Raw genomic sequence first — 15,416 nt, forward strand, 5'->3', positions numbered from 1 at the left:
GTTCTTTGTAATTCCTTTGAATTATGTGTATGCATACCTGATGCGTACGTTTCCACTCTCTGAATCTCTGAGTGAATCTGTCACCAAAATTGCATTTTTCGATATTCCACATTACAGCCACATACCTGTTGTGTTACCGGCTTTAACAGAAGTTGCAAACTGACTGTCAGGCAAATCCTGTGACATTAGCCAATACATCTACACTTTCTGGCTCGGTGGTTGCAGATTTTTCATCATACTAAGAATGCTAAGCAACAAAAAAGGGTGGACCAATTAGTGAATAGGCGTACATTTTAAAATCTTAAAGGCATCAAATAATATAAAATGAGCTTTAAAACACATTGCAAATTAAACAAGTTCTGTGTTTTATTGCTCTTATTTTTTTATATCATATAATTTATTGTATAATAGGCTCCTGAGCATATAAGTAGAAGTACACATAATATGAGTTAACTGAAATTAAAAACTTATTTGTTGATGATTAAAGAAATCATTTTTGTGATAATTGTATATTGAAAACAACCTTCCCATGTTTATAACAGGCAAATGCAGTGGCCACACAATCAGTGTAGTAGTAGAATCTGTGTGTCATAATAGCTTGTATATAAATAATCAGTTCTCTGTTATGCACTTTCTGCTTTATTTTTTCTTGTATGGAGATATTATATTAAGTTAAACTATTTGGAAACATCTCTTCAACAGAATGTTTGTATATATACAATTATCATTTTTGATATTTCACATAAAACATACACCTAGTCATAAAATGGATATCTTAAAGTGGTATTGAGTTGTGCCTCTTCCAAAATATGTGAAACACATTTTTAACCTTTGTGTCTGACAGATGCATAGTTTTTCTATGATATGGAAGGACTTTAGTATAACAAACATATAAAGTATATTTTTATTTATTTTTTTAAAATTAAACCTGATATTTTCAACACATATTTTGTTCAAACTGCAATTATTACGCATAATAAATACTAGCAGAAGTGTTTCTGCATAATATGCAACTTAAACCTTCTTATTGTTGGTTTCACTTTTTTCTTTCACCTCTATTTGTTCTTTGAAATGTGGAATTTAGCAGAAAAAAAATATATCCACCTGAGGCATCAGAAAATGTGTATAGTTGATGTCAGCATCCTGAGGGGTTTGGCAACTAATGATGGATTTTGATGCTACAAGTTCAACAATTTCTCCTTGGGAGATAAGTCAAGCTAAACATATTTGCACTCTTTAATCTTCTTTTACCACTTCATTGAATAATACTTTTTGACAAATTCAGTGAGGCTTTACATCCATCAACAGCTGGTATCATAAGCGTGTGCATTTAATGTTAGAAGAAAACATTTGCAAAAGTAGACAACTGAATAGTTTTTTTTCATTCATTTTGTCATTCAGGGTGACAGTATATATAGGAAATTACTATTTTTATTTGGTTTAACATCAGCAAAGTTGTTTAAATGGTGTCTATACATATTCTGATACTACTTCTACTTCTTATTTGGAACTACTGTATTTAAGGTTCCCATCAATAATGATTTTTTTATGAAATGCATCTTGATTATTGATGTAACCAGGGTAAAATAATAGCAATAGTAAAAAATCAAATATAAAATAGAATATCTTTGTCCATCTTTGCTACTCCTTATATAATATATCTAGTTGTTTTTGTCAAAGAAGCTAAACAAGTTCTATAAACTTGGAAATAATAATAACTTTATCTATCATACACCAAGGCATTTCGGTGCTTGCATACCCTTTCTTACTTTCACTTTAATAAGTAGAGAATTATGGACTTCCAGTAGTATTTACTCTTTGCAGATACATTGTAGAACATATCCTATCAGGTAATCTCTCTGGAAGGTCCAGGGAAAATAAAGTATGCCACACATCTTTGCAAAACTGAAGAAGAAGCTTCTTATGGATTTTTATTTAGATACGTTGAAAGAGCTAATCTGAACATATAGTAAACAAAGTAAAAATCTGACACACTAAAGACAGTATAAATACAAATAATCACAAGAGATTAGTTACATTTTCAGAACTGCTTTGATATTTTTTTTTATATAAAAGAAAGTGGACATGAAGAAATTTGTTGGTACACCTCCTTGAAAAAGAATACATAACTGACTTTGAAATAACCTGAAACTGACAAAAGTAATTGGTACCCATCATTGTTTATTCCATATTTAGTGGTTTTATTTTCTCTTGGCTGTGACTGAGCAACTCTGAACTATAACTTAAGTTGACAAAACACCTGATGGATCTCTCTTATGAATTTATAATAGTTTGGTCATAGTTGTGAAACGAGTAACAAGGACTTGCTGGAAAATGTAAGGAAGTTAAAAGTATGCTATTTGACCTAAAAATGCAGGGTAAAAGTAAAAGAAGCTCTTAATGAAGTTTACTTAAGTAAAGTACAAATAGCTGAAAATTGTACTTAAGGAAAGTAACAAGGTAATTGTACTTCATTTATTGACACCTCTGTCAATTCTCCTGCATGCTTTATGTGCATTTTTTTATTAAACAGATGAGTTTTGCACTTTTGTAAACCATTCACAAACTACATTTTCAGGTGAAGCTAAGTTCTCAATAGGAAGAGATACCGTACTACATGTGGACTTCCTGTCCAACTACTCAGTATACTCTACTATATTGCAAACATCTTGTTTGCACAATATATTTTATGACTTATGGCAGTTGGCTGGGGGTCAATAGCAATAACAAAAAAATCTGTATTTTGGTTGGATAGCTTTAAACTCAATATGGCACATTTCATTAATTTCATGTCTAGTACAAACTGACACTTTCAGTGCACAAATTCTAATACTACTTTTAAGTCACAGTAGAAATGCATCCTTAAATCTTTGAGCATTTTCACATCCAAAAAAGGAAGAAATGAGTGCTGACTATTTAATGGTTTTTATTACTAATAAGATTCATCCAATGGATACTGTTATTTGAAAATGAAATGATCGGCACTGCAGGATTTTTTTAGACTTCAACAAACATGGCTGGACAGCTGGAATTTCAAAAATCAACTACTACTTAAGCTAAGCAGAAAGGTTTACAGTGCAAGAAGTATGTAATATGTTTATGGAAGAAATGTAGAAGCTCCACTGACTGCAGTTATGTACTGATCAAAGAAATTATTGTATTACTATTCTAAAATGTACTATTACTTTTTTTTTTACTTTTACTCAAACATTTTTTAAATGTATGAGTAATACTTGTTACTTCAATGAAATGCATTTGACAAAGTATTTCTACTTTAACTTAGGTATAATTTCTGATTTCACTTTACAACTCTGGGTATCAGTGAATCTGAGGACATTGTGCCCCATTTTAATCTTATGGGTGTATTGGAAAACGGAAAAGGAAAACACCAGCTGCTTTGCAATCTTACCTGCACAGAGGAGTTTGAGTGCACTATGGTTGGGCTGAACCAAACTTAAATAAGGCAGACCTAAAGGATTTAGGATGGGTATGAGAAAAGAACTGGGTGATAAATCCATGCAAACACAGGCATCCCCTTATATTAATATTAATGTGGTGTTCAGCGAAAATAATTAATTAATTAATTAATTAAATGCAGGCGTAATTTTATTTGCTATATTTATATTTGCACATAGTCTTAGTTTGCATACATACACACATATAAAAGGATTTTAGCTTGCAATAAAATCCTAAAATCCTAGCTATGACACAAGTCCCTTTTCAAATGTAATCATCTAGAAACAAACTATTTCAGGTGCTCCCCACTATCCACTGTCTGAACTTTAATTAAAGGGGAGACAGTGGAGATGGTAGAGCAATACAAATATTGGTTAACAACCATTGATGACAAACTTTGATTTTAACACAGAATATTTATAAAAAGGGGAAGTCATGACTTTTCCTTTTTAGGAAACTCAGTTGTTTTAAATTGGACAAAAACATAATGCCACTTTTTTATAAGTCCTTTATTGAGTCCATTGTTATATTTTATCTGTTGATTTGGCAACCTCAGCAATAAGAATATAAATCATATTAACAACATTATAAAAATTAGCAGTAAAATTATTGGTTCACAGCAAACTTCTATCACTAAAAAGTATTGCAACTTGGTTAGAAAGAAAGCCAACTCAATTCTGTCAGATAGTAGGCACACTCTTTTCTCTAGGTTCCAGCTGTTGTCATCGGGCCTCGAATTTAGGTTTCCAAAGGTAAACAGCAACAGTTTAAGATCTCCTTTATTCCTAGTGCTGTAAGCATTTTAAACTCTTACTTGTAGGAATGCTGCTAAATGTTAAATTCGGTATTATTGCTTTGTGCACTGTGGAAAGTAATTATTCTCCTTTGTTCTAATCTTGAGTGTGTGCTTATTCAATAACATTGGTTGTCACATGTTTTGTCTTTGTGTATCTACTGGATCTTTGTAACAATGTCTTCTATTTTTTACTTTCCTGCTGCAAACTCCCACTGGGATAATAAAGTCTATCTTCTTCTTCTTTTGGCTGCTCCCATTAGGGGTTGCCACAGCGGATCATCTTCTTCCATATCTTTCTGTCCTCTGCATCTTGTTCTGTTACACCCATCACCTGCATGTCCTCTATCACCTAGTCTACCTAACCTAACCTAAATGTGCTTCTGGCCTAACACTTGGTGGTGAATTAAAAGAACATATTTCTTATGGAAAGTCTAACCCCTTTAAAACACATTATTCATTTATCCCTCTCCTTTATATAACTTATTTTTGTTTGTTGGGGTTACAAGGGTTTATAAATATAGGGGAGCTCTTTATTGGGGTTTGATCATTTCCAAAGTTGACTGGCATATCTCCACAGTATAGGCTGTTTGTAAATAACATCAGTTTTTCTTTAGAAGCCAGTGACTACAACTTTATTTTTCCACATTGGCAATATGCATGAATTGTAGACATGTGGCTTATTAATGGCCAGATATTTTAATAATTCTACAATGAATTGTGTTTACTTTTTCATTTTAACAAAATCAATGAAATATCAAGCTGTCCAAAAAGTTGCCAATAAAAGAATGATACAAGATACATTCATAAAAATAAATTAATGCATGATTAAATAAACAACACCACAGATACAAGATGGAATGATAAAGAAGGATTAACCTTGCAGAATTTTGCCTGCACTTAGAAACTTTTCAGCTTTTAATTTATCCAGAATAATTACTGTAATTTATGGAATAATCAATTGGAAATTTTCCCTAGATAAAAGAAAACAGTGTTCTAATTAATTAACTTGACAAGATGTATTGTTCCCCTTGGCGTAACCTATTACTATTGCCTAATTTATACTTTTATTAACTCAATACATAATAACTGTAGTATGAATAAGCCATAAACATTTCTTTGTTCATGCTGAGTGAAGCCAATTTGTAACAATTACTATTACTAATTTACTGTCTTTTTTTATGATCACTTAAATCAAAAGACAAGTGGTTTATGGAGCAAAGATAATGTTCCTTTGTTCTCTTATTATGAAAATGGTTTAATCGCTTACATTTAAAACTTTGTGCTTAGGGATTTAAAGGGTAAGCATAATTTGGGAGAGTGAATGCATGGGATTTAACCACAAGCTTCTATGGAGTTTTCAATTAATGTTTACGATCATTCTTTTGTACCAAAAGTAAAATGGAACTTTTCAATTTGGTCATTTTTTTCAGTCGTTTTTTTTTTGTATGAATGGAATATTTTCTAACAGGCTTAAATCATATCCAGTCCATTGAAAGTTGGAGTGCAGAATTCTTCAGTCCACATGGGAAAGACACTGCTTGCTAAACGCTGGGCCTCAGCATGGTTTAAGACAGCCTCATTCACTTGAGGTAGTTATCATGCACCTTAACAGAGGTGACCTTTTTATTTTATTTGAGCTCAATTGAGCGAAGAGGCCCTTTGATAGTTTTGTGGCCATAACATTAACAAGCTTTGGATACAGGAATACAGCAGGTTCATGTGAATGCTTGAGTGTTTGTGTGGCCCATACTCTGGTTAATTATTAATTTAATTCAGGACAGGGACTTATTGCTGAAATTAACATTAAAAGAGTTGGGGATTAATATATTTGACCTACTGCTGAAATTGTTACCTTTACAAAAGTTTGTAATTAGTAATTGTTAAATATATTTACTTGGGTTCTTATATGCTTGTACTGTATAGTAATGGTTTCCTTTAGGGTAAATAAGTGGATTTAGTATGAATATTTTTTGTAAGTTTTAAGAAGAGATTAATTCAACACACACCTTAATTATTATTATCATTATTGTCACTATGGTTTTAAAAATTGTTTTACTTATACAATAAATGTTCAAGTTTAAGTTCATTTTTACTGTCTTTTTATTAGCAGCTCATGATTATGTGTATGTTTGGTTTGAACTGAAGCTACTGTAGATTAATGTGAAAGTTTTAGATAGTTATTCCCTAAGAAAATTAACAGCTGTAGAAGATCAATTTAGATATATTAGAAGAAACCCATGGCACTTTCTCCGATTACCACTAGGCACCTGTAATAAGGTGCTTAGGAGGGAAGGCATGTTACACTAAAAATATCAAGAAAAAATATTGTGACAAGCTGTGTATGGTGAGAGGCACCTAATACATAACCTACCCTGAGCTTGAAATAATCATTTTGAAATTTTCACTTTAAATATTGTTGAGAGAAGCAGATGATTAGACATTACACTTGGGAAATGGGTTTGGCGAACTTGAATAAAGCCAGCCTCATTCATTCCTTTGTTTCTGGTGCATTAGGAATATACTGTATAAATCCAACATTTTTATTTTTTTAATTTTGTTTTAACTGTGTTTTGTATTTGAAAGTGCACTATGACGCATAAGACAAATACACAGCTTTTTCATTTCCTGCCCACTCAGTGTTTACAAATTTGAGGGCCTTTAAGCTTCTACCATCAAAGAGAAAGTGTAGTAGATCTCATCAGGATATAACTGACTTTTACTAGTGGAAAGGCTCGCTTTGGTGAGTGGATGACTGATTAAACTAGGTATGCTTATAGTAATTCCAAAATCAAATCAATTATATTCATGGAGGCCACCAAGGCTTGTCTAAACTTAGGGAAAGAGCAATAGAAGCTGTGTGGCGGCCAAGAAAATCAGGGGAGAAATATGTTAGAAACATGTAAGTCGTGCTTAGAGAATAAAACAATGCAGTGCATAGAATCAGCACTAATTCCTGATCACCATTGGAAGCATGATACTGATATATATGTAGACACAAAGGAAAAAACTATCTTCTGGTATATGAATAGTACTCACGTTATTTGAAAATATTACACGTGTGACAACAACAACAGAGTTAATCATAGAGAAACTCATGGCAGCTTTTGCCAAATTTGGAGTACCTGTAAATGTTGGAAGTGACAACGGTCCACAGTATAGCAGTCAGGTGTGGAAAAACTTCTGCATGAATTATGATTTTCAACATATAACCTCTACACCCGCAATCCACAAGGAAACAAGCATGCAGAATGATCTGTTCAAATACAAAAATGGATCCTTAAACAGGACAATCCATTACTGTGATTACGTGCTACAGGGCTACACCAGTGACATCTTCAGATATTAGCCAAGCATAACTATTGATTGGGAGGAAAATTCTAAATACTATTACGATTTTAAAGAAATACCTAAATCCAAAGTGGTCAAACAAAAAAAAAATCACTGATTAAACAGCAGGATACTGCCACTAAAAAGCAACAAACATACTATTTTAAGAAGTGACATGGTGTAACAGAGCTTCCTGCTGTTTTTCCAGGAGACCCTGTAATGATAAAATGGGATGGAGCAGGACAAGGCCTAGCATCAGTTATTGGAGAGCAGTTCCCAGAGGCTGTATCGAGTAAACACACCAAGGAGAAGAGAGAAAAGAACAAGCTGTCAACATATTCAGTTGTTCAGTAATTGCCCAGCAAAATATAAATTTCTGAAAGTGAGACTCAGGAGAGTCTAGAGCAGGCAGGGAGGAGAAATATTCTTCTACCTTGGAGCAAGAGAGCCAGAAGGCTACAAGGAACAGGAAGCAGAGTGCATAAAAAAAACTATCCATTACAAGAAATGATAGAGTGATTAAACCAACTGTAAGACTCAACATTATTACACATACTATGATCATATTGTGTATAATTTGTTGGAGGGACAATTAAGAGAGAGAAGTGTCAAAGTATTGAAAATGATGTGAGTGAACCAATAAACGTTAACCCTATGGATAGTTGGCTAAGAACATAGTGCAGTACACATAATACATGGAGACCCCATTGTAGTAGATATATGTATAAATGTGGAAGTGTTTTTGAGGGTTCTAATGTGAATAAGTACAGTATTATAGAATCACACTAGAATTCGTCTGACTCCACTTCATGTGCAATCAGTGAATATGATACACTGAGTCTTAAAAACATTCAAAGAAGATGGAAATATTAACTTATATATTTGTAGCTGTTATTTAAAACTGTATCTATAAACTGTTATACTATGAAAGGTTTACTGCATTTCACCATTAAAATAATATAACCTCAAGTATAAGTCTTAGTATTTCAAATGTTCAGAAAGATTAAGAAAAAAATAATGTGCTACTTTAGTTATGATGCAGTCTGAGAAATTAAAGATTGATTTTCAGATGGATTTTACAATGTTCATATCCTTTTAATGCTTTTGGGAAACACAACCCAGCTCAATTTGAGGAGCCCCAAAACACCTTCAGTACTGCAATGAGAAAATGCTGTCATGTATTATATACTGTACATTTAAATTAAAATAAATTTACTCAATGAGAATCAACTCAGAATGTTTCCTTATATGACAGACCTTCATCAATGCCATTTTCAGCTAGCACTTGGATATTGATGGCAACCAAGGACTATTTTTTGTCAATACAAGTCCCCTTTCTTTCTTTCTTTCTTTCTTTCTTTCTTTCTTTCTTTCTTTCTTTCTTTCTTTCTTTCTTTCTATTATATTGTACTAGGGGGTTCCCCGTGCTCGCCAACCCTCCCGGCCTGTGCTACACGCCAGCCACTTCGCTTCTCTGCCGCTCGCATTGTGAAGACTGGAGCTGAACGCACCCCAAGGAGACGCGGTCGCTCCTCTGAAACCCCCTCTTAAACGGTGATACAATGGGAAACAAATACAGTATTTTTTTTTCTCTTTTCTTTTTGCTCAATAAGCTGCTGAGACAATGAATAGGGCAGCTGCTGCTGCTGCCCTCATGTCACATGATCGCTTTGAACATTTAAAAGCCTATACAGCAGATGTCCTACTCATTGTCTTTTATTTCCGGCCCCGGTTAAATCTCTTGGCACAAAGTCTTGTCTTACGGGATGTGAGTTCTTGATATTTTTTAGTTTCATAATTTAAAAATGGAACAAGAATCTGAAAGTCTAAAAATAACACATTAAAGTTCAATAAATTCTGAAAAGAATGATACCAAACATATATATGTAGGTTTTAAAATAAGCCAGATTTAAAGCATGACAAAAAAGTGACATAAAAAGTCACATAAAATCGTTGCACTTTTAGGCTTAGGATTTTATATATTATATTATATTATATTATATTATATTATATTATATTATATTATATTATATTATATTATATTATATTAAGCTTTGTTCAGTTGTTCATCTATCCATCTATTTTCAGTACTACTTAATCTAATGATTTCAGGGCTGCATGGTGCCCGTTCATCACAGAGGATAATCACACACAAATTCATCCAATTTTGAGAAAACCATGGTATATATTTTTTTTACTAATTTTCAACCATTTATAGTGCATAAAATGCACAGGAAAGACCCTTACTGAAATAGTAAGTGTTTTTATTTTTTCAGTCATATTCAAGAACACGGATACATTATGAATTATTGTTCATTTTGGTTTCTGCCTTCTTTAATACTTGAATTAAATGTACTTTTCATAAAGGTAGTTCTAAAATTGTTACATGTCATCTTGTTTACTATCCCCTTTTCAATTATTCTTCTCTTCCCCATTGTGTAAACTTTAATATAGCTCAGCCTAAGCCCTGTCACACTTTTGCCTGAGTTAATGTTTCCTTCAGTGTTTGCATGGTTATTTTGTGTAGCAGTCTCAAAGCAAAGCAAAGGAAAAAAATAAAGATAATGTACAAACAGAAGAAAATGTCAATTTCTTTTCCTCTTACGTCAGAGAGGGCATGTTGTATTTTCTAAGGACTTCCCTGTAGCAAAATGAAAAAAAAATCCAATTAAGTTAATACAATAAATGAAAGAGTGCATGCTCAATTATAGTTTGCATAAGTTGTTACATTTATTGAGCACTACCCTTACTAAAGGTTGGGTTTGTAAAAATATTTTTAGATAATGAATTATTTAAAAACACTCTTAGGAAATAAAAATAGAATAGCTTGCATCCCTTGAAGGTTTTTGCAGGATGGCCATCTATGAATCATAGTAGATAATTAGTAGATCCTGCTGGGTCAGGGAAGATCTGGGTCAGCTTCATGAATTATTTAATGCTTTTAACATTCTTGTTCTTCATTAGTCTTTTCTTCTGTAAGATTAAACCACTGTGACCTACACTACTAAAAGTTTAAATAAAATTATGACAATTGATGGCATATGAAATCTTCCACTGCATTTTCTTTGATTAAAAAAGAACACTGAAAAAAAACAAATTAATTTGTTAAATACTGAACAGATTTTATATATAATGATAAAACATTACAAACATATAGGAGGCAAAACCAAGTATATACATGTTATCTAATTGCTTTATTTATTTAAAAGTTTTAAGACCTAAAAATATAAAAAACAAATTAATATTTGAATTACCCTGAATAAAGCTTACAATTAAATTTAATATACCGATATTGATGTAGATTTGGTCCAACATAATTACAATTACAAAATAATTACAAATTAATTGTATTTTTACTAAAAATGCTGTTTTTTTAAAAAATATTTTCAGTTTCTGACATTTTAGTCAAATTCTAAATTGATAGCACTATATGCATTCTAGATATCTGAAAATATTCATTTAGCTGCAATATAGGCCATCTAAAGAAATTAAATTGTTAATATCCAAAAATTAGTGACATTTAGGATTTTAGTCTAGACTGAAAGCACAATAAATTAAATACTATAAACTACAGAGGTATTTCAGAATGTCTGATTTTAATGCAGAATGATACAGGAAATAGCACAGCATGATTTTAGTTAGAAAAACTATATTTCACCATGGCTCCTCACAACTTGGAATACCCCATTTAATCCAAGAAAACGCACAAAAATGCAACCGCAATATTTCACGTGAACATATACAACCATTTGAATACATACACAAAAAAATTGCAAAAATGAATAAAAAGATTTTTGTATTGATTGTTTATTTTTATGCTGTGTATAGGTTGTTTATACCACCAAATGTAAGAAGTTTTAGGGTATTGTGATGATTTACAACATGTAAGAAAACTGTAACTATTTGCAGCCAAGCTTTTTATTTGAAAACTTATGGAACTATTGCCAAAGCACCTACGTTTTTGTCAGAGGAAGGAGTGTGGTGTCTGATTCATTGGTAAGCTGGCAGTTTGCAGCCTAATGGACACGCATAGCAGAGCAGGTCAGGCAGACAGCCGTGCAGGAGAATGACTAAAAAAAACACAAAACAATTATAAGAAAGAAAAGCCATATATAGACATAGGTAAACTGTATAAAGTTGAACTGATACTTGCTGGAGGCGAGTGGGAGAGAAGCATGACCGTCTGCAAGTGTCCATGTGGGTTCTGGGGAACTATTTTAAAGAGAGAAGCTCTGTTAGACAGGAACTGGTATGTCCTGTTCTGTGCCCTCATTGAGGGAAAGTAAGTGGTTCAAGGATTGGCTGTGGTGATCCCCACCACCATATAAAATTTAGGTGTTAGGAGTTGTCTTCCTGCATCTGCTAGCAAGATGTAAAAGTGATAGCAAGGTGTGGGATTACCCAGTGTATTTGTAAATAGTTTAAATTTGTTTTTTCCTTCCTTCTGATTTTGGATTTGTAAACATTTGCTTGCTTTTGATTGTTTTCGATATTTATTTTGAGTGTCATCTAGACTTTTTTTATTATTAATCTTAAAATTTGATAATGCCACATTGACTTTGCTTTTAGTATTTCTTTTTGTACAGTGGCATAGCTAGAGTTCGTGTCACTCAGGGCAGGGCGGTGCTTCAATTTGCCGCCCTCCAACATATCTGAATATGTTAACCTATTTAAATAGAAAATTGAAATGATGTATAGAGAAAAAATAAGATAAAATTTGCATAGATTTATTCATATATAGAGAAACAGCAGTAATTTTTCACATATAATTATTTATAAGCATCAACTAGACAAGAATATAGTATAGACGCACTGATAAGCCATTTCTAAGTTATTAGTTTAATATAATTATGCTGCGAAAACCAGAACCATTGATAGTCGGGTATGTTTTCTGCGCAGAGCAAGAATGCATTCAGATTGATAACAAAACAAAATTATAAATTGTAAATTAGTTGTGGATCTTCCTACAAATTATTATCAGTGTAATGTTTATGTTTATTTTTGTTATTGCAGCTGTTTCTGATGCCATCATAGAAGGACAGTCTGAAAATGATTCTTGAAGCAGTTGTGGATAAAAATCAGAGAATTTTACTTTTTTCATTCATAAGTGATATTTTTGTGAACCCTGCTGCTTACACACGAATTGTACTGAGCCTTTTGCCCAATAATGCCACACCTAAAATTATGGGGGCCCGCCCCTAGCTACACCACCATTTTTGTGGCACTGTAAATACAGACTCACTGTTTTCAATTTTACTTTTTTGTGTCTGTGTCCCTCCAGCACTGACCCGCTTGGGTATTGATCCAGATGTCCATAGTCCAAGTTGTGCTAGGCTTTGCTAGAAACAGGGCATCACAAGTATATACAGTATATTATCCACATATCCATCCTTTATTGTACTCACTAATCCAATTCAGAGCTCCAGGTAGCCAGAGGCAGTATTGGCATCTTTGGGCATATGACAGAAGTTCCAAGTTAGTGATCTTCTTACGCTATGTAAGCAATTCAGAAGAACCTCTGAGTAGAGACTTTGCTCCTACAGAGTATGAGGAACAAATTGAGTGGTTTGGGCACGTTCTAGGGAATTTTCCTTGGTGGCTCCTCCTCAAGCTGTTCTGGTTAGGCCCCACTGAGCAAAGATACTTCAATTGGGAAATGCTAGAAGGATTATGTCTCTTGGCTGGCTTACTAATGCCTGAAAACATCCCAGAAAGAGCGAGAATCTGTAGCCATAAGAAGGGAAGTCTAGGGTCTAGGTTTAATTATTTCGCTGCCACCACCATGATTCTCACCAGGAAAAGCAATTTCAAATGATGAGATTGTGACAGTGTGGGTTGGCTCCATGCTCCCTGTTCCTTTTGGGAGCCTCTTGAACCCACAACCATCGATAGTCATAATCAAAATGAGCCGGGCAATGAGGGCACACACATACAGAAAAGGGTAGGTGCATAAGTAATTACTGATTTTATGACATTCCATCAAACAAACAGTGTTTCAAAGTGCAGTGCTCCATCCATAATAAATAAATAATTCAATAAAAACAGTGACAATCGTGAAGGTTAAAATCCCATAAATGAATCCATAAAAACAAGACAAAAATCCTATGGCAGTAATCAGTTCTAAACTCTCAGTCCCAGGTGTATTCTCTGTTTATCCTCCTCTGTTTATCCCACATCAGATCTTGCAGCAGAGGAGATGCCCAACCAACAGCATATGGGCCAACTTTCTTCCACCAGCTCGAGTCCCTGCTGCCCATGGCTCACAGCAGGGCACCCACTCTGAGCCTCCTCTCCTCTTGTCTTGTCTCCTGCTGCCTCTCCCCGGACTTATTTGGGATTCCCTATGAGCAAACATCGGGCCACTCCAGCTCCCCTGCAAAATACTCAGCCAAATGGCCCTCTACAACCCCAGAACATTGGCCTTATGCTCCTCTGAAGAGCTGTCCTCCAGGCTGCATGCTTCCTCTTCTCCACACCCTGGCGTTTTATGATCTTGCCTTCATCCCTGTCAACCATCCATTTTTAACCTCTGTATTTTCTTCTCTGATCTTTTCTCTCTGCCCTTCCCGCTGATGTGCAGGCTACTTTTATCTTACCCTGCCTACTTGAGTGCAGGTGTGACCTGCCGCTACCTCTGATGTGTGAATGAGGCATCTGACCGATGCTTGTATTTGCATGTGTGTGCACGCGATCAACTAGGCACCCCAACCGTCCCCGGAGCACACTCACGCATACCCTGATTCCAAGGCTGCATGTTCTTGGGCATGATTATTAATTTAAAATTTTCCCAATGCCACAGACCACTCATCACAGAGATGAGATGACAATGACATGAGATGAAATGAGAACACATGAGTTGACCCAGGATGGGAATTTAATTGATCTTATATCATATTTCAACATTAATTGTAGTTAACAGTTAACATAACATACTTGTTTTAGTAATGTAGGAGCAAATCCAGAAAAAAACCTAATCAGATACAAAGAGATTGTGAAAAGTCCACACAGGGAATCAGCCAGAAATAAAATTCAATCTCCTAGACTCCTAATGTGTAGGTCTAAGCACTAAATCATTACGCAACTTAAAGAATGAAGCGATAAGAAAGCAACTTACAGCTTTACGTAGTAAAACATTTTAACATATAATGTAGTGTTACAGAAGTTATGCAGTTTTTATTTTTTTAAAGAAAGGATAGTTACCGTGTCTCCCCGAAAATAGGACCTACTCCAAAAATAAGCCCTAGCATGATTTTCAGGCTGCTCTGTAATATAAGCCCTACCCCAAAAATAAGCCCTAGTCAAGATCGTCAGCTGAAAAGTAAGGAGCCTAAGGCCAGGTTTATACTTTACGCGATGTGACGCGTGTGCTGAAAACATCCATTAAATTCTGAGGACACCTTGCCACAATATCTCTGAAAAGGATATTTAATGATTACATCCATCAATTCGGGGATGCACCCATTCCAGCAGCATCGGCGCAAGGCAGAAACAAAATCTCTGGACAGGGCATCAGCTCATCACAAGGTGAACACAAGCACACAAATACACTGGCGTCATTGTAGCTTCACCAAATCCCCAAACTTTCATGTCTTTGGATGGAAAACTGAGCACACTGTGAAAACCTACCAGGAAAACATGCAAACTCCAGGCAGGGATCACAAGGGATGTGACTCCCTGCGAGACACCAACGCTACTGCTCTGCCACCCCCATATGTGTAACTATTAATAGTATTCATTATTTAAACAAAGTTAGCAATTTATCTGTGAAATGTAACATACATATTTTTAATGCATTTCATCATGAAAGTGATATCAAGTATAAATCTAAGAATTCTGA

Source organism: Erpetoichthys calabaricus, chromosome 6 (assembly GCF_900747795.2).
Source record: "Erpetoichthys calabaricus chromosome 6, fErpCal1.3, whole genome shotgun sequence".
NCBI classification, from domain to species: domain Eukaryota; kingdom Metazoa; phylum Chordata; class Cladistia; order Polypteriformes; family Polypteridae; genus Erpetoichthys; species Erpetoichthys calabaricus.